This window comes from Globicephala melas, chromosome 7, assembly GCF_963455315.2.
Source record: "Globicephala melas chromosome 7, mGloMel1.2, whole genome shotgun sequence".
NCBI lineage: Eukaryota > Metazoa > Chordata > Mammalia > Artiodactyla > Delphinidae > Globicephala > Globicephala melas.
The window spans coordinates 70,317,186-70,338,638 of NC_083320.1; the positions used below are offsets into that span (position 1 = coordinate 70,317,186).

The 21,453-nt window shown below is 41.6% G+C and overlaps 1 long non-coding RNA gene and 1 pseudogene across 2 annotated transcripts in view; both read left to right on the forward strand.

Annotated features, from left to right (window-relative positions):
• The window catches only part of LOC132597571 (uncharacterized), a 155,229-nt gene that overhangs the window by 19,453 nt on the left and 114,323 nt on the right, over positions 1–21,453 (forward strand). The gene's annotated exons all lie outside the window — the stretch shown is intronic.
• On the forward strand, positions 8,545–9,102 carry LOC115848976 (transmembrane protein 126A pseudogene; annotated as a pseudogene).

The window sequence follows — 21,453 nt, forward strand, 5'->3', positions numbered from 1 at the left end:
TTGGTCCCTCTGCCAAAGATTCATCCATAAACCTGTTTCTCAAACTTCCTTGTCTCTAAGCCTCTAATTGTGTTCGTTTCAGGATCTTGACCAATCAACAAAGCCCTCTGTCAGCCCACAAGGCTGTGTATATCTGTGTTTTAGGCAGTTTCTCCCTGCATACAAGGTATATAACCCAGTGTGTTGCTCAGAGTTATACCTGCTGGGAAAACTTCCCTTTTCCACTTACCTTCAAGGTCACCTTTGAGTGGGGCTGTATTGTGCATTTTCAGCTATCATAAATGCATTGCACGAATCCATCTGTGAACCAGGCTCAAATATTTCCTCCTCTGTAAGTTGGTCATAGGGAAGCCTCCACGAGAGTGTGGGTGTAGCTGAAGGAAGGCATCAGTGCAACAGAGGAAAGTCATGAGGAAGTCGAGGCCACATGCTTATGCAACTTACTTGTGCTCTCTGGACCTGCTCAATCCAGTCCTGCATGTAATGCACTATTTACGTCATACTGTGGTTTGCTCCTGTTCCTGGATAGACTTATGACTTTGTGGATCTCATAATCTCACTCACCATAGGCAGCTCCAGGTGCTTAGTCACTCTTGATGTCCTAGTCTCTACTAGGGCTCAAAAGCATGCCAGGAGCCGCTTTCAAAATGGCGAGAAGTTCTATATCTTCGAAGGTTTGACCTTGCTCCAGAACCCAGGGTCTGTGCTGGGACTCTTATACTGAGGCTTTTCTTTTTTTTGAAAGAAAAATTTATTGTACATTTAACATAGTACAGAATAGTGTTCCCTGAGATTGGGGAACAATACGATTACACGTGAACGCGTACACTTAAAGACAGTCAAGGATAACAGAATTGAGATCTCAAGATGGCCTTATTGTTCATCTAGCCTGATCCCTTCACTTTAAAAGAGACGTAAGACTGAGAGACTCAAAGTAGGGTATGTGCAACAAAACAACCTGGACCAGAACCTGACCCTTTGTCCAAGGTGCTTTTTCCTCCTCTACACAAAATGCATATGCGCATTGATGCAGCCATTCATTCATTCAACAGATATTTACTTAGTGCTACTATGAGGCAGAAACTGCAAGGTATGAGATAAATATCAGGAAGAATACTCCCTGTGTAGAAAAGGAAGCTCAAACTCAGTAGTCTTCAGGACTATGCAGATAAAAGTAGGCTGGGTGGATGTAAGACAGAGGAAATGGAGGTGCCCATGGCAGACTAGAGAGTGCATGCTCCTGCTAAAGGCATTCACTGGCTTCGTTTTTTGATGTTTCATTTAAACACTGTGCTGGTCCAATCAAATAGCGGAAAACATAATTGGATTTAGCCATTTGGTATCAGTTCTCAACCCCTAACTACAGTTACAGCTTTGATTTTGCTACCAGGGCTGAGATATCTGGGCTAACTCTGGTTCCTTAACATGATACAATGTATATGTAATTTAAGTATATTTGCGAAGAATTAAGTATAAATTCAGTTATTCATGAGCACTAATGGCTTCAACTAAAGCAGATCATTTTATTTTTAAACGTGCAAACAAATCCATTCATCTAGATGCCAAATCTGTGTACAAGTAGATAAGATTTTCACTGTTTTTTCCAGCAAGGTCATATTGAGGTTTGACAGAGACTGTATACAGCGTCCTAATGCACTATCCATCTTCTAGGTCATACTGCCTGAGCATCAGGGCAGCTTGGACTGCAGTCTGGACCTGCTATAGGGTCCTTTCCTGTTCTGGGCAGCATATACCACACCTTGGTATATGGCAGCCTTTCAAGACACCAATAAACGGTTCACAGTGTATGACTGTGTATGGTGTGTGTTGACACCAGTATTCAAATAAGCCTGCCACGCGCAGTGCCTCTTTATTAGCGATAGGACGTGTGTAGGTCAACAATTTGTCATTTATATTAAAAAATTTCCCACATGTTCCCGTTCATTGGATCTTTAAAAACATCATCCCTGTGGTGGGTCCTTGAAACTTTGCGGGTTTTATCATCTACCGTCTAGCATGTATGTGTCTTACCAGGACAATCTAAATACTTGCTGCCTCCTGATCACCAGGTCCGATCACCATGGCACCATCAGCGTTGTCAACCAGCAATCATGCAGGTTCTGTGCAATATCAAGACGATCAAGGTCTCTGTGGACTATATTGTGACAGAGAACAGATTTAACCTGGTTCTGGGGTAAGACAGACAATGAATACTGTGGACTTTTCTACTTAACAGCAAACTGCTTTTGATCCTTATTATTTGTGGGGATTGAGAAAAAAATACATTTTTCTGCTCAAAAGTGCCAGAAGCTGTGATAATCTGTTCTAGGAAAATACCACACCTGGTATAGCAGTTGTGATTGTGACGACCGCTTGTTTATGTTTATTTTGGTCCATCGTCATTCACCATGATCTCTGTCATTTTTGCAGTGGCCAAATAGGTGAACTGAAGGGGGTATCCTTGCATCCTCCAAATCTTTGATAGTGGTGCTAATTTCTGAAATTCCGTCTGTGACATAATACTGCAGATTTAGGGACTTCCTCTTGCCCCTTGCAATCACTGTTGCCCTTATACCTTTGGCCAAAGAACAAATCTTGATGGCACTGGGGGAATGGGCAATAACTGCACAGATGGTCTGTGGACCCATTGGACCACTCTGGGAGGGATGTGGGCCGGGAGTCCACTCATTATCCGGCTTACATGAGCCTTCTCTAATGAAGGGTCCAGTGGCATTTTAGATTTCTTGCTATCAGAGTCAACTCAGACCCTGTGCCTAACAGTCCCTTGAATGGTCTGGGTATTCTTCTTTCCCCAGTACATACTTACTCTGGTAACTAATTTCAGATTCCTTTGGGAATCAGGGAATATTTACTACATATAATTACAGTGGTATTTCAGAATTCTTCCTTGAGGGGACCTAGCCTCTTCATTAGTCGGTGAGCTCTGGTTCTGAGACTGAGCTCAGGGTCTGAGAATTGATTTAGATCTAGAAAATGAGCGAGTGCGTGATTTTTTCCATCATGGTGGCTGACACCAGTTTTTTGCTTGCTGAATTTCAATTTCTGGTTACACAGATGACACAGAACTCTAGTTGGCTGCCCATCCATCTTGCTCCCATGATCTATTAACAATTCCCACAGATCCCTATGGGTTAAGACACTCTGATTGTCACTCTGGCCTTGCTGTCCATTTCAATAATGATGTCCACCCTATTTCTGTAGAGACTAAATTGCCTCTGCTATTTTAGAATCCTATCAATTCCGGTAATATCAGGGAAACCAGTTCCAATATAGTATCTCTCACCATCAGTCAGCAGCTATAGCCAAGCTTCTCCACCATGTTGTGCTTCCCTTCATCATGCATTCTTTTTTTTTTTTTTTTTTTTTTGCCGTACGCGGACCTCTCACTGTTGTGGCCTCTCCCGTTGTGGAGCACAGGCTCCGGACGCGCAGGCTCAGTGGCCATGGCTCACGGGCCCAGCCGCTCCGTGGCATGTGGGATCCTCTGGGACCGGGGCACAAACCCGTGTCCCCTGCATCGGCAGGCGGACTCTCAACCACTGCGCCACCAGGGAAGCCCCCATGCATTCTTTACTGACTGAGTGGAAGAGTGTCTTTTGGGCCTCCTCAGAGATCATAGTCAGGTGGAGGTTTCTTTGATCTAACATAAATCTATTACAGCATTCCCATCTCTCTCTCTGAGCCTTTTGATCCTTTTCCCAAATACTCTGCCAAAGCATTTTTATACCTGATTTACTTTGGTCAGGTCCAAGCTTCAAAGAATGATCCCAGCAGTGTATTAGGACCAATTTTTTTTTTGTCCTTGCTAAGACATCGAACCGTCTATCATGGGAGAGTGTTCCAATGTCAATAAATTCTCCCCTCTCCAGCCTTACACTCTAACCTCATATATGAGTACCCTCAAGATCCACTTCTACACTTGTTCCCTTCGTTTCTGTATTGCAATTCTTTAGCTGTGCTGTTTCTTCCCGGAGCAAAGAGCATGTATCCCCCTGTGGTGGTGCTGTGACCTAAACATTCCTAGCATTACAGCTCTGACACCACAGGATAGAAACCAATGTTCTGCTATTATACACACACCTTATTAGTATAAATCTGCTGTATTCATGTATGCACTTATAGAGCAGAGAAATAACCTTCTGATGGGTCCAGTCCAGAGCGGTGAAGGGGACAGGGTCTGAACACGAGAGAAAGGAGTGTATCTTATGAGGCATCTTCCTCGGATGAGGTTTCTGTAGGGTCTCTCTGTCAGGGTTTCTCAACAGCAGCACTATTGGCATACGGGCTGGGCAATTCTTTCTTGTTGGGGACATCGCATGTTGTTAACAGCGTCCCCGGCCTCTTTCTAGTAGATGCCAGTGGCACCTCCCTCCCACAGTTGTGATCACCAAATCTTCCCCGTGAGAACCACTGCTTGGATGATCGGACCCAGGCTCTTGCAGATGTCTCTTAGGTGATGGCAGGATTCCTCGGGGTGCGGGTGAGGTGAGGTGTCGTTGGTCTCTTCCTCTGCACGTGAGGTAGCTGCAGCAGTGGCTGGAGCAAAACTGTGGGCTAAGAAGATATAAGCTAGGACATAAAATATGTCTGACCTAAAGGTAGATCATATGTGCTCATTTCACAGAAGTGAACACTGAGGCTCAGGAAGGCAAAACAACTTAGGCTGATACATTTAAGTTTGATGCCCTGGGCATAAAGGTGAATAAGACACAATTCCTCTCCTCAAGGAATACTCGGTCCAGCAACTGTGAAGGATTATATAATTAATCATTGCACATAAGTTTTGATGAGGTCATATAACCAGCAATTAACAAAGCTGAAAACAGAATGAGGTAAAGCTGAAAACAGAGTGAGGTATATTCATGTTAGTACCATTTCGATATGCCTCAGGATTTTATTATATTTACTGCATGCTAGAATTTTTGCTAAATTATTTGTGTACCTGGTATCATTTAACATTCATAGAAATGTAACCAAGTAGGCAGTCTCGTTCCCATTTTTCAGATAATGAGGTGGCCCTTTTTTTATACACCTTCATGTGACCTAGACACATTACGCTTAAAGAGACGCTGCTCTGTAGAGGAGGATGACCTCAGACTGATAAAATCAATGCAGACAAGCACGGAGATGCAGGCACAAGATAATGCAGCCCTTGGCGGGACACAGCAGGACCCAATGACCCTTTGCATTAGGTCCATCTTCATCCTCTAACAGCGTGACTAATTAAGATATGGGCTGATACTAAGTAGCTCAGCTCTTTTTAACAGTGGCTTGTGAAACTGTGGAAACTATCTAAAAATATAGAACTACTGTGAGAGAAATAATGTTGTTACAAGGGAATTGATAACCAAGGATAATGGGAAGGGGAAGAAATAGCAAGTTTGGAGCTAATTACCAGGGAAAGCCCCCTGACACTGAGAATGGTGGGCCAGGATAACAGTCTCCTGAGGGGAGTGGCAGAATCACCATCAGTTAGTACATTTAAAAATAGGCAACAGAGCTAGAAACAGGACTATTGGGAATGATCTTGCATTAGGCAGGAAGGGAGGTAATTGACTAAGTGACCTAATATTAAGAGCTTTCTTTCTCATGAATTTCTAGAATTCTAAAAAAAATAAAATAAAACCTTATAGGCTGTGTACAGAAATGTGGGTACCTAATGACTGGAGATGCCTAAATATAGCCCCAAATTATTCATAAATGGAAAATGAGAGCAGCCGTGCCCCAGATGAAGCATAATAGGAGGGTCAGAGGAAATGTAGGAGCTGGACAGGGAAAGTGGAAGCATTGTCAGGAGTCAGATTTCTCTGATGCACGCACACAGGGCTGTGCCCAAGTATACGTGGGCTGGGAGAAGACTGTATTCGTTAATTACTGAGAGGTGTCTTTTCCTTTCCTCTTTCAGTCCTACTTTCCCATGATGTCAGCTGGAGATTGCAAAGACCACCCTTTGTGGACTCCTATATCATCTATATCTTCCAAGTTGGAACTCTCCTTTCCTTAAAACTGATGATTGGCATGATCTCAAAGCACTGTTTCCCAATTCAAAGTCCAAAGCTTGACTCTCAGCCACTGGAGCCTTGCTAAAAGTGCAGATTTCAAGATCTCACTGCGGGCCCATGGCATCTAGATGTTTGTGAACACATGAATCTGCATTTTTAAAAAGTTTCCCTTGGTTAAGTCTTACATGCAGCATTAAGTTGGAGAAACTCTGCCTGGGGAAGGGCAGGCTGGCTAAACAAAAAGAAACCACAGGGAAGGGAAGTGCAGCCCAATCATCCTCCCCTCTTCCCTCATTTGCTTTCCCTGATTTTTCTTTACTCCCAACCAAAAGAGACCTCCTTAAACTTCCGTATCACTCTTGTACTTATAAGTATGTGTTTACACACCTATAATTTATATTTTACCTACTTTCAGAAAGACTTTAATATAATTTTCTTATATTTCTAATATGCTGTCTATGATTTCTCTGCTTTGTATTTGTGGTACTGTTTTATTTATTTTTTTGCGGTAGGCGGGCCTCTCACTGTTGTGGCCTCTCCCGTCGCGGAGCACAGGCTCCGGACGCGCAGGCTCAGCGGCCATGGCTCACGGGCCCAGCCGCTCCGCAGCATGTGGGATCTTCCCAGACTGGGGCACGAACCCGTGTCCCCTGCATCGGCAGGCGGACTCTCAACCACTGCGCCACCAGGGAAGCCCTGTGGTACTGTTTTAACCCTCTAGAGGACAGGGATTAGGACTTAACCATCTTTCTATCCTTCGCCATTTTGTGGAAAAGAATAGATTTATTTTTCAATGCAGCTAGGCACATCTGGAAAAAGTAATAAAAATCAGGCTTGCATTAGAAACCCAGGGTGTGTCAGCTTTGCCAGTGTGAAAAGGCATAGTATGGAGGCTGGACACTGAGCTTGATGTCGAGACCTGGCTTTTGTTTCAGCTCCATCAACGATCACGTGTGAACATTTCAGCCAGTCCTGCAGCCTCCCAGTTTATCTTCCTGTAAGCAGGGATAACAATCACTTTCTTACTTCTCTCACAAAGCAGCTGAGACAGTAAGCATGATAATATCACTATTTCATATCACTTTTCGCTTAGGAAAGCTAAAAACGACATCAACATTATCTGCATCATCATTTCACAATCTACAAACCATTGAACAGGAGTTCAGTCTGGGTTCCCCAGAGAAAATAATTTTCCCTCATCCCAGAACATGCAAGATAAAACAGTAAAAAACAAAGATTTCAGGAATTACATCTAGTTGAAATGTATATCAGTGGTCGGTCTTCTAATTCCCCAGATAATGCTAGATCTCGAGACAAGGAAAATAATTGACGTTGTTTAATTTTTGACATGCTACCTAATGAGCAGCTAAGCCATTTTCATAGAAGGTAAAATTACAGCACTGCTGCTGGTATGCGTCTCCTATATCTAAAGTTAATTGGATTTTCCATTATGATGAGGCTTGTTTTTTAGAACTGAATCTCTCAGTCTCTTCCAATTGCTCTGAGTTGGTGAGACAGGAGATATATAAGGCATGGATTGGGGAGGTATCTCACGAGGTCAAAGAATCCCTAGTATACTGAAGCATTACAGTGTGCAAGCAGGAGCTAGGATTTGTGTAGAATGTATGTCTTCTCAAAATGAAGTTTTTCAGGAGGGAAAATTGACTGCTTGTTACTGTAGTCTCTCTCTCTCTCTCTCTCCTAGACAGTAATGTGTTTTAGCTCCATTAAGATATTGAGTGTTATCTGTGCAGACTGGAACAAAATAACCAGACCAACTTTTTTTTTCTTTCCCCTAGTCCAATTGATTGCTCTGCAGATTACGTAATTTAGCATCAGTTTGCTCTCTCTGGTGTTTTGAAACATGAAAAGAGCTTTCAAAGTGAGAGAACCGATTTGAAAAAAGCTTCAGCACCACTGTTGGGCCAGGAGACAATGGGGCTTTCCCAGTTGTGAAATGGCAACTCACACTGTCACCTTGAAAATCACAATGAACAAGGGTGTGGCTGCATATGCCAGCAACCTCAAAGAACCAGAGAATGGGTCTCTGGTGGGGTGAACAGCCAGCCCAGTGTGCTCAGGGCCCATGAAGTAGTCGGGAGAGTCACTTGCTCTAGGCTTCCACACAGGAAAGCACTTCTGTTTGAAGTTTTGACATTCTCTATGAAAAAAGACTACGTGTTAAGTACTTTCTGGTTGTATGACCTTATCGACAATTATGTGCAATTATTCATTATATACTATTGCACAGTTTGCTGGACTGAGAATTCCTTGAGGGAGAGTATTATGTCTTAATCACCTTTATGCCCAGTGCAGTGTATCAAACTTGTGCATCAACTTACGTTTTTAAAATATCTATTCGTTTGTGTTAAGGGCATTCATTTGTTAAGTCTGAACCCTGAAACTATGCTGAAGGAGGGCTGCACCTGGATGAGTTGAGCAAAGGTTGGCATGAGCCCTCGCATGGCTGAAGAATACTAGAGGAAGCAGCGAGTGCTGGGTGGAAAGAGTAAGGCTCAAGATGGAAAATCATGAACCAGACGATACTGTCAAGGAGAACTTGATATCATAACCAGGAAAATGAACCAACTTCCGGAAGCAGAAAGGAATCTGCTTGAAAATGGATCAACATATATTGGACTTAATGCTGCTCTCTGTGGCCTAATAGCAAATGGTCTTTTTTGATGCATCTTACCTGTGACACAGGCTCCTGTAGCTGCTGGTTTACCAATGGCAGTGATCCCGTTTTTGATGGCACACGTATCTTACAAAGGTTTTGTGATTTGCGCAGCGAAACCTGTACCGTAACACATGGTGGATTGATTGGTCTTGTTTTTGGTGACCTGTACCCTGTTTTCTTGGCTGTCCCTTGTGAATGGTGGCCTAACCAGGTATAACTCAGCCCTGCTGCCCGAGAAAGGAAACAAATTACTGGATTAGGATGACTAAACATGTCTTTAGAAAGACGTTATTTCTAATTTTGCTCCAGACTGGGCTTGCAGCATACCTTGGGTCTAGACAATATAAACTACTTATAAAGGCACTTTAGACACCTGAACCTGGCCTAGAAATTCAGTAATTGTTAAACACATCTGTATACAAAAATAAAGATTGTAAAAATAACCTACATCTAAGTATGGATAAAGAGACATAATTTAAAAAAATATACCATAATTTTGTTAACCTTATTATGGTATTTCTTATATTTTTAAGTCACAAGGAGTCTAAAAATAAAGTGACATGGACCCTTCTAGAATTCCAACAACCCTGACCACACATGGAGCCGCTGCACCAACTGACATCAATGAGGAGAACGTTGATACAGGCTCTTGAAGATGGGAAGAAGCTGCGAGAGACAAATTAGGGGGACAGCTGGTGAAAGCCATGGATAGACTTAGCCAGATTCCAAAATGTTTTAAAAGCACTTCTCCAAATATCTGTCTTTTAATGTCCTAAAAAGAAAAATATTGCCTCCGTCTATGTCAACTTTTACGTTAAACTTAAGTATTTGTTCTACTGCTTTACGGAAGAAAGAATACAAGAACGTTGCCTGGCACTTGGATAACTTGAAACAATTAAATAGCAAATTGATGAAACTATAAACCTAATTGACAGTGGGCTCCAGACTGAGAATTGCAGTTCAATTCCAATTCTTTCATTGCAAAGCTTAGTTTAACCATGCAATAGCCACAAAACTTTTATTTAGATAGCACTTTACAGTTTATAAAGCATGCTCACATCTATTATCTCAAGCACCCCCAATAGAAGAATATTACATAATGGCTAGAGGGACACATTTGGCCTTCATTTTAAGGGGCAAAATTATCTTAGCCATATCTTTGGGGACTGATAATTCCACACTGCAGATGGAAGTCTGAAGGTAGAGACAAGAACCCCAAATCCTGTGGAATCTAGAAAAAGCCAGACTAACTATACAAATGTCAAGGTATACTCTGGTACCAGGTCTGTATGTACATATCTAATTTCAGCAAGCTCAAACAATTTGCCAAGGGCTGTCTGAACTCTGCGATTGTAATCTAGAAGTCAAAACTCAAAGCAAGAAGACAGGTGAGTTTCTACTTTCCCCACCCATCTCCTGGGTGGGTGGCACAATGATATGCCAGGCTGTGTGTTCTCTCCTCCCCACATCAGGGCCCACTTAGCATCACCCAATTGCAAACCGCTACTCTCAATTTTTAGGGAAACCAAATAGTTTAAACTTCTCTGCAAAGACAATACACTACTAGAAAAGTGTCTACTGTTTCCTTGGTGTCTAGTAGATTAAAAGATACTCCCTGTCCCTTTAGCCTTGCATTTTTGGAAAGTTTCTCACTTCAGATTTGGAAAGCGACAGGGAGCTCTCAATAGTTTTTAAAAGTCTCAGACATAAGTTCTTGTGGCGACAGTACCTTCTAAGAGCCTCCGTCTTGCCTCCTGCACCTTTAGAGGTGCACCCACAACAAGGACATAACAAGTCCACTTTAACACTCTATTCCTTTTGGTCTCTAATAGGAAGTTAAATTAAGAATATTAAATCCCCGTTTTTTTCTTCAAGGAGTTTTATGGGTTCAGGTGTTATTTTTAAGTCTTTAATCCATTTTGAGTTTATTTTTGTATATGGTGTGAGAAAATGGTCTAGTTTCATTCTTTTACATGTAGCTGTCCTATTTTCCCAACACCGCTTATATATTACATCTTCTTTATCCATTCATCTGTTGATGGGCACTTGGGTTGCTTCTATATCTTGGCTATTGTAAATAATGCCGCTGTGAACATTGGGGTGCATGCATCATTTTGAATCAGTGTTTTCATTTTTCCTCAGGTATACACCCAGGAGTGGAATTGCTGGATCACATAGTAGTTCTATTTTTAGTTTTTTGAGGAACCTCCATGATAAATAGATAAAGAAGAGTTCACATATATACATACACACACACATACGCATGTGTGTGTGTGTGTGTGTGTGTGTGTGTGTGTGTGTGTGTAATGGAATACTACTCAGCCAAAGGAAAAAAAAAAGAATGAAATTTTACTATTTGCAACATGAATGGACCTTGGAGGGCACTATGCTTAGTGAAATAAGTCAGAGAAAGACAAATACTGTATGTTATCACTTATATGTGGACTCGAAAAAGTAAAATAAATGAATGAATATAACAAAACAGAAACAGGCTCATCAATATAGAGAACAAACTAGTGTTTGCCATGGGGGAGGGGGGTTGGGGAATGGAGAAAATAGGTAAAGGGGATTAACAGGTAAAAACTACCAGTTATAAGATAAATAAGTCACGAGGATGTCATGTACAACACAGGGAATACAGTCAATAATATTATAAGAACTTTGGTGTGTAATCTATAGAAACATCGGATAACCATGTTGTACACCTGAAGGTAATATAAGATTGTAAGTCAACTATGCTTCAATAAAAATGTTAAATCCCCTCTATGTACTCAAAATTTTGAGAAGTAACTTCAAGATGGCAGCATTAATGAGTCTGTTTTCCTCCCTTAGGTACCCAGATGTTGAACCTGGGCTACTTATAGTCTTACTTTAAATATTTGCTCCTTGAGTTTTTCTCACTCCTTTCTTATCTGTGATCTCACTGCCATGTCTTACCCTTCTCACATATCTGCTCTGGTCCTGGGTTGTCGTTCTCAGCCCTGATTTTACTTCCAGATCATCAGGCACTCTCTCAAATCTTACTAAAATGCCATGTCGTATTTCAACCACTTCCAGAAAGCCTTTCAACTAATCAAAAGGGAGAGGGTATTTTGTTCAAACCACACAATTTTTAAAATACACACCTGTCACTGTTCCTGCCTGCTTTGTTTTGGTGTAATGGAAATAGTGTACATGGGCCTAATTTTTATCTTTTTCATTAATAAAACTGATTCAATTACCATTGCTTTTCCCACCCTCAGTGGGTCTACATGAAGTAAACATCTTTTTGTTTTCCCAAGAGTATCTCAGTCTTCTTGGTTAAATATTCAAATTCTTATTCGCACCTCCAGATAACCACCATATGACAGGCAATACATAGTCATTTATTATCAGTGTTTATCAAATGTAATTATCAGTATATACTTGTTAGCAACCTCTTATCCTGTACAAGCCTCATCTAGCATCTTGTCCATACCTGAACCAATCTTAGCTAAAAGTAAGACATGGTGACCAAAAGCAAGGCCCAAAACTCTTGTCAAGAGTTTCTGATGCAACACAGCTCCCCTGGGAAGAAGAAGCATGAAGGACAATACAAAAGTAGTTCTAGAGCAAGAGCTCAATTGAACAATCAGAAAATAGGATGGTAGAAGGAGATGCTTTTAAAATACTTGAGGGAGAACCTAATTAATGTGGCATGGATATTTCATTACCTCAACCGGCCAACAGTTATTGAGCACCTAGGGATAAAGGTGAAAATGACATAATTCCTGTCCCCAAGGATATCACGTTTTAGTGGAAAAGACTGACATTGGAAAGAGAAATCTAGAACCTTCTAAGGCATTTCAGAAAACTATTGTTCTTCCTATTTTGCATGGAAAGAAACCAGCTAAATCTTAAGGACTCTGCGGATTACAAGACAAATACATAGGAACACATTGGCCAGAATTCACACGGAAAGCAGGAAGATGAAAGGGAAGTGGTTTCCGAAGTGCTTAAGAAGGAGAAATTAGTCACAGACTTCCTCTTATCCACGGGAGCTCCTCACAAGTTTCTGATAATATTCTTAATACATAAAGTTGCATTTTAGCCAGACAACTGGAAAATAATAATTTCTTGTGGACCAGCTGAGTATTTTCCATGAAAATTTAGTATGAAAAGAACATAACACAATCTCTAATTATTAAAGTGGTAAGAAAATAGTAAAGACTGGGTGTAGTGGTGGTTGTGCATATGTGTATGTGTGTGTGCACGCTTATGTGTGTATAATAAATCAGTATCCCATTTATTCTGAACATATCCCCATTTTGTTCCTATATCAAGTTATATGAACCCAGATTCTTGATCAAAAGAAGCCCTGACTAGATAAACATAAAAAACTATGTTGTAACATGTTACACGTTGCATTTGTTACTATGTTGTAACACTTTTTTTCCCCTGAGTATACCTTGATACTCCCTGGAGAAATGCATAGTCCCCAGGTGAGGTTCTCTGCTTTCCTAGGAGATTTCTCTAAATTGCAGTTTGATTTATCAAAAAAACAATATCTTAGGAACTTCCCTGGTGGCGCAGTGGTTAAGAATCCACCTGCTAATGCAGGGGACATGGGTTCAACCCCTGGTCCAGGAAGATCCCACATGCCGTGGAGCAACTAAGCCCATGTGCCACAACTACTGAGCCTGCGAGCCACAACTACTGAGCCCGCATGCCACAACTACTGAAGCCCACGCGCCACAACTACTGAAGCCCATGTGCCTAGAGCCCGTGCTCTGCAACAAGAGAAGCCACCGCAGTAAGTCTGTGCACCACAATGAAGAGTAGCCCCCACTTGCTGCAACTAGAGAAAGCCCGCATGCAGCAACGAAGACCCAACGCAGCCAAAAATAAATAAATAAAAACAAAACAAAAAAACCAATATTTTAGTGTGTGTTCTAGAATTAGGAGTTCAAGTACATCAGCATGAAAGCTTTTGCATTTAATATCCTAAATTAAATAGATTATAAACTTAGAATAGTATTTCTCTGCCTTTCTTTTCCAGTTCATCCTTGAGCATAGTTAGTATTCACTTAGTATTTATGAGTGATAATCCCTAGCAGTGTGTGGCAAAGATTTGAATGTGATTTCACACAGACAAGAGTCATACATCATGCACACAGCATGTATACTATTTACCTGCTAAAGTAGTTTCTTGAATGGGGTATATATATTTGGAGAAAAGGCACTAGAACTCATTATCCTCAGCTGGCATTACCATTCTTTATTTTCCTAATTATTTATTTATTTATTTATCAGCGGCATTGTGTCTTCTTTGCTGTGCGCAGGCTTTCTGTAGTTGCAGTGAGTGGGGGCTACTCTTTGTTACAGTGCTTGGGCTTCTCACTGCGGTGGCTTCTCTTGTTGAGGAGCACAGGCTCTAGGCGCGCCGACTTAAGTAGTTGTGGCATGCAGGTTCTAGAGCGCAGGCTCAGTAGCTGTGGCGCACGGGCTTAGTTGCTCCGTGGCATGTGGGATCTTCCCGGACCAGGGATCGAACCCGTGTCCCCTGCATTCGCAGGCGGATTCTTAACCATCGCACCACCAGGGAAGTCCCCATCATTCATTTATTGATTCATTCAAATATTTATTGAGCTCCTGCTATGATCCAGATACTCTTTTTGCCTACCCAACAGCAATGTTCCCCTCCCTCCTCCCATATTTAGTCCTAACATCTACTCTTGCCCTACGTGGCTCAGCTGAAACCCAATTGGTTTAAAGCAATTTTGATTTCATTTCCCTTGCAAAAGGTTGTTTTCATAAAGGGTACTAATCTCAGCACTGGCCAACAGAAATTGAGAGGAAGTCTGTTTGGGGTGGGGGGAGCTTCTGAAAAAGGTTTCTTTGTGCTTAAGAGTTGCATGAGAAAAAGAAACTGTCTGTGATAATTTTATGTGTACACTTGGCTAGGCTATAGTACCCAGTTATTCAGTTAAACAGTCATCTAGGCGTTGCTGCGAAAGTATTTTGTAGATGTGGTTAGCATCTACAACCAGTTGATTTTAGGTAAAGAAAGTTATGCTTGATAATCTGAGTAGGCTTCCAATCAATTGAAAGATTTTACGAGCAAAACTGTTTCCCGGAGGAAGAAGACATTCTGCATTAGGCCTGCAGCAACAGCTCCTGTTTGAGAGTTTCCAGACTATCCTACAAATATTCCAGACTTGCCAGCCACCACAGTCACGTAAAACAATTATTTGAAATCTCTCTAGCTAGCTAGCTAGCCTTTTGGTTCTGTTTCTTGGAGAACCCTGGCTAGCACACTGTACTTTTTTTCAGTCTGGAAATTCAGATGAAAGAGTGAAAACATGGAAAGAACCTGGGTCTTCTCTAATGTGATTTAACTTCTGAGTTAATCAATCCTAGAGCCTCCCTTATTTGGGACTCCTTGTGATGAGAGAAAAGAAATCCTTTTATTCTTTAAGCCATTTCGAGTTGGGTTGTCTGTTACTTGAAGCTGGAAACAACATACTAATACAGAAACCATCAGAAGACAATTAGTAAATAATAAAAATTAGTCAACTCCGGAGTGTTTAAGATAATGACATATTGGTATTTGGGTCATTTTCCTTCAGATAACAAAGAACTTACTTTCACTGGCTAGAAGGTCAGATTAATGAGCGCATTTAAGATTCCAGAAACTAATAATGATCTCTCTATAGGTGTGATATAAAAGTGGGAACAGAGGTGCAGTGAAGAGATCTTCTCCTGTGGGGACAGGCTGTTTCATTCTATGGAAGAAATCTTGAAAACATTATTCATCTTCAGAAAATAGTACAACAGTGCTCACTCGTTTTGGAAATTATTGAATAACTACCTTATTCTTTATTTTACACTTTTGAGGCCCTTCCACAAAAGGATCATCTGGCTCAGTCCTTATTTTAATGTCTCATAACTGACTGTTTTAGTTCTATTTCACACTTGGGATTACAGCTACAGTTAAATTACAAACAGCTGTGGTTCCTGCCCCAAGAATATGTGTAGATGTGCATGAAATGCTTAATATCTTCCGCAGGGAACAGGTGTGCCGTGGGCAGTGTACACCGGAGCTAAATAAATTTACTCTTGGGCTCAAGCTATGTAATCTAGTTGCTAAGGTTTGGTTTTTGAGTTACACACGTAGGAAAAAAGGTATAGGACTGAAATGCTGAAAGACTTAAAAAGAGAAGCCTACGTTTCCATGATGGCATTACCTTCACAAGCTAATCATTTCCTAAAAAAAATTCAGTTACTTTGAATAGCAACTACACAGATGTGCAAAACAGTAGGTGGGAGCCTGAGAGGAGTAACAGACAGAGATTTGCAGGGTTTTCTCCCCCAGGGACCCGCTCAGTATGCTGGAAGAACATTGCCACTGCATGCAATCTTCAAAACTTGTTTGAACTTTTGTAGGGTTTGGTTTTAAATGGAAGTTTAAAAGATAGCTTTTTAAAAGAAAGTTTTGTACTTTTTTAAAGTAACATGCTAGCCTTTACAACATACATTTAAACTGCACTCATTTTCCCTTTCTGTTCAGTAATAAAATGGTGCCTGTATTTACTGAGCACTTACCATGTGCTAAGACACAAAGAGGGAAAAACTGCAATGATTTCCAGTGCAACAGGATACTGTAAAAAAATGAAAAACTCTTTCCTATGGAGTAACATTCTGCATCATTTCCTTAAACAAATGCACAAGGAAACATCACATTATGGCCAAAGTCTCTTTTCTTAGCTGATTCGGGTCCCACCAGAAGCAAAGTATGGTCTTAGGGCCCCTTTGAACTGTGCCAAGGCATGAGTCCTAGGAAAAAATGCAACTCCCAAGGCTCATACATCAGTCTTCAAGGTATACAGGTCACTTGGGAAGAGGATCAAATGCTTTCTTTCCTAGTGGGTTAGTTTGATCTTAGTCCTAAGATCCCCCCATCACAAAGGAGAACTTGATTAAGTTCTTTGAAATAACTTATTAACCTATATAGAAATTAACCTATCTACTTCAGGGTTCTCAAAATGTGGTCCATTGACCATGTGTATTAGAATCTGTGGGATACTCAGTGAAATGCCACATTGCTGGGCGTGTAGGACTTTCATGTCTAACAAGCTCCACAGGTGACTCTCACGTTCACTACTAAAGTTAACTACTAGATAACCACTGATGCTGGGACAGATACCTTCTCCACTGGATTCACTGACCCCGTACGTGGACCTAGATGGACCACATCAACCAGGATCTCTCCTTCTCTGCGTTCTGGTTGGCTCTGGCCAATGGACCTTGGAAACCTTAGAGGAAAGAATAGGCATGACAGAGGTATTGATTTCCTGGGCTTCCTCTGCTATGTTGCCTGCAGACCGCCTTCTGTAACCCCTAGGACTTTCTTTTTTCCCAATTCCTATCCTACAGTGACTCACACTTCTTGTCCATTTGGGCCCACATGTGGTAACATCTCCTCTTATGTTACTTGCCTTGGAGTACTGCTCTGCTCCCCTGACCCTGCTTGCTCTTTCAAAACAGTCCTTTTGTAATCAAACTCTCCTCCAATCTAATGTGAGTATGCCGTTTGCTTTCTCTAGGAATCTTGACTGAAACAGATATATCTAGTAATATTTTATAACTAATAATACTTTGTTTTGCAAACTGCACAAACTGTTTTTTGATCTTTACAACAAAATATGATGTAAGTAAAGCAGATTTTTTTCCTTTCAAATCACCATTTTATGAGTAAGAAAACTGAGGCTGAGAGAGGTTAAATATTTGTTAAAAGTTCACCCTTTTGGGGCTTCCCTGGTGGCGCAGTGGTTGGGGGTCTGCCTGCCGATGCAGGGGACACGGGTTCGTGCCCCGGTCCGGGAGGACCCCGCGTGCCGCGGAGCGGCTGGGCCCGTGAGCCGTGGCCACTGGGCCTGTGCGTCTGGAGCCTGTGCTCCGCGGCGGGAGAGGCCCAACGGTGAGAGGCCTGCAAAAAAGTTCACCCTGCTGGTCGGTGGGGGAACCAGAGAGCAAGTCTGGTTTGCTGACTGAATTTAGAGCTGTTTGCACGGCATCAGGCTGCTAGTCCCCTTCCTTCCCCACCACATGTCATATAACCTTATACCATTACCTGATACAAGTGCAATCAAAATGACATCTTTTAGGTAACAGTGAACAATGAAAGAAAGAATTCAGTGTAATCCATGTATTCATTTCAATTGAGGCTAAGACACAGACACCCAAAGAGTGGGAGAGGAATTTTCCCAGAGGAGGTGGGCTTCTCTGTAGTTGCACGTATGGTCATGTGTAGCCTGCTTTGAGAGAGCTTGGTCCTGAGGCTCTTTCCATGCAAAAGTGACTTACCCACCCCTTCCTGGGTCACCGTCTGGATTCTGAGGCAACCCTCTTACAGTGTCTCCAACACTTTTTCTCTGTATGTAGCTCTTCCTTTAGATTGGCAGCTCCCTCATGGCAGGAGTCTATTTAGTTCATTTGCTACTGTATCTCCAACTTCTTGCCTAGTTCGGGGAACACAGTCAGTGCTCAACAAGTACTTGTTAACTGAATAAAAGAGCAGCTATCTGTCCAGTGCATCCATATACCAGCATTATTATAAAATCTTGGAGTCACTTTCTCCTCTGGTCTTTCTTATCTTCTAATCTTGCCAGTTGCCAATTTCTGTTGATTCTCCTTTTAGAATCATTTTTAGATCTGTTTCTTCCTGTTGCCAATGCCGTATCCTAGTTCAGGTTCTTGATGCTTTTTTCCTTGGATTTGGTTGTAATAGTTTCCTAAAACTCCTTGCTTCTTGTTTTTGCCTGTACCAAGGTCCACTTAATCTTCAAGAGTCCAGCTCTGATCATCTCACTTCTCATCACAGGCTTCGGTAGCTTCAAAGCAGTGGTTTAGACACCATAGCTTATAGTTCCTGTGCTGCACCCCTGGCTCCATATTTATTTCCGCAACATCCTTCTACACACTCATGTTCTAGCCAACCCGGACTTGGTCCCATCTCTGTTACTCCTGGTTTCCTCTCCACTCCATGCTTTTGCTGGTACTTCTTTACTATCCGAAATACCTTTCTTTGTCTGGTATATCTGTCTACAAGGCTATGCTAAGAAGCTACTTCTTCCATGAAATTCTCCCAATTCTGCTCTTATTTTTCTTTTTTCGAAGTAATTTTTCCTGATTTGGAACTCCCATATCACCTTATCTGTATCTTTTTAGTGTGTAATACTTTCTATGCATCAGAATTATTTATGTTATCCCTCTACCCCTCATCTCTCTACAAGACAGTAAGGGCCTCAAGTTCAGGATGTGTATCTAAATTATCCTTGGATCTTCCTTATTATATACAATGCTTTGTACAAGGACATAGCAATAAATATTTATTGAATTACTGTGTAAAATTGCACAAGGAAAGCATGAACAAGAAATGGGACATCAGGATCAATTAAAGGTTAGTAGATGAGGTGATCCTGAAGACACGAAAAGAAATCTGAGGAATGTGTCACTGTAGCAGTGACATGGAAATAAAAGAAAGATGTGGACACCTGGAGAGGCCTTGCTTGCCTGAGTAAGAGATGAGAATAAGGGGTACTGGGCATCAGGAGAGAAGACCCTGAAGCTCAAGGGGAAAAGTGACTTGGACCAGAGGGTGATGGGCAGCCAGTGAAGGTGTCCTTCATAACAAAATGAAAGAAATCTTTTCAGTAGACAGAAGGACAGACAGGAAGGAAAGGAAGGGAGGAAGGAAGGATTACAACGTACTATAATTAGGTCCTGAATAAGACTGAAAACAGATATGGCAACCGAAAAATGGCTGGACTTGGGGACCGAGAATGAGTTGACACGTGTGGATGTTGGTGGGGTACGGAAAGAGAGGAATCAGAAGCAGGCAAATTTACATCAGAGTTAGATCGCTAGGCTGACCTTTGGGAAAAGCCTTTGATACCCAAGATGCTTTGGGGCTATTTATGTCAGAACTGTCTAGGAGCAGAACTGATTGTGTGTGTGTGGTGGGGAGGTCTGAGGTCGCCTCAGAACTGGAGAAGAGGTCAGGACAGATGTTCAGCTCTGGGAAAGGACTCTGAAAGCACTCATGGACTTCCCAGCAGCCTCTTCTTCCAGATATGATACGTTTTGGATAGCTATTCCAGATGGGAAATACTGATCCTATAATAAGCAGTTTGTCTAGGTTATACTTACAGTTCTATCTAGGTCACAGCAGAATTCCCTTACTGCATTTACACGCTGAATTTCTGATTCCAAAACAGAGAGGAAACTCCTGGATTCTTTTTCTAGGCTTTTAAATGCTTTACTGAACAAGTCTAATTGCTCAATTTCTCTGCCAGAATCTCATCACTGGTTAAATGAATTCAGTCGTATTTACTTCAAAGTAATATTGTAAAGCTTAACTAATGAATATAATATTTATAAATCCTTGCAAAGAATTGTTTTCCTTCAAACCTTCAGGATGAAACCAAATTGAACTTGAGTCTTTTTGTGTCAATGGCTTTTCAAAGAGTCTCTTTTTCTTCCTGTGGAGAAATCAGCGCGAACACTATTGGAATTTATCTAAACAAAGGAATGGGGGTATTTTCATCATTCCACAATAAAATGGAATTTTTCTTGCAGAGGAGCTGCTTTTCTATTCAGTGTTCAATTTTGACTTGATTCTACCTTCTCCCACTGCCTGTCAGTTATCTAGGGCTAGGGAGCATTTAGATATAAGTGGTGAGCAGAGTTTATCCAGGAAGACAGAATCAGGGCAAAGTCGCATATTACATTCATCTTTAAATTTCTGTTCCCTTGGCTGTCTGTGGCCTGTAACTATAGCTACATAGTCAAATATTGTTTTTTCCTATCTACCTCTCTTGGGGTACGTGGGTAAATGCCAAAGAGCAAAATAGCTGGAATAATTGTTTTGAGAAATCTCTCCACATTTAAAAAACCCGTTCATTGTATGGGGGCAGATGACAAATCTATGTAGAAATCTTGTTTGGTGCCCATACAAATATAACCCCACAGTTCTCTGTGGTATTTGGCCATCTCCTGTTTTTTAGTTTCAGGGTGAAACAAGGTTAGATAAATCACAGGCACCATTCTACTGGAGTCAAGATTACACCAGAGAAAGAAAGAGTTCATGAAGGTCGAGGTCAGGCTTATTGAAAACAGAAAGGGTGGTGAGCTCTAAAAACTGAAGCTTGGTTTTGGCAAAATTGTGAAGCAGGTAAAGATTGCCTTGGATATTCTCTCCTTTTTCCTCTCCCCGCATACCTCCACTCCTCTCCTCCGCCCAAAGCCCATTCTGCACATGGCTGTCTGGGCCTCTGTGCACTTAGCTTTCAATGGAACCTAAAGTTTTATTGCTACATACTGGCTGATGCTTGAGAGAGATGTAGGGAGGTAACTATGGCTTAGGCCTAGGCAGAGTCGACTTTGGGTGCATTATATAGATAAAAAGAGGGGAAATAGCTTTGGCCCAGTGAAGATGGATTTGGGTGGGTGTAGAGGTCATTGCTGGAAGTGGGGTGAGGAGTGACTTTAAGACTCAAATGGTAAAATTTGTAGGTACCGGTACAAGCTAGTAAAAGAGCTGTTTCTGAACCCTTTAAATCATAGGGTTTGGAGTGTTGCCCACCCCACTTCTTCTGAAGGCAAAGAACAATAGATTGCTACAGCTGGGAGAAGTATCACTTGGTTGGTACAACCAATGGTCCTGGTACCCAGCCCAAGATACTACATTTAATTTTCAGAATTAAACCAAGTCTTCTCTAAGATTCAGAG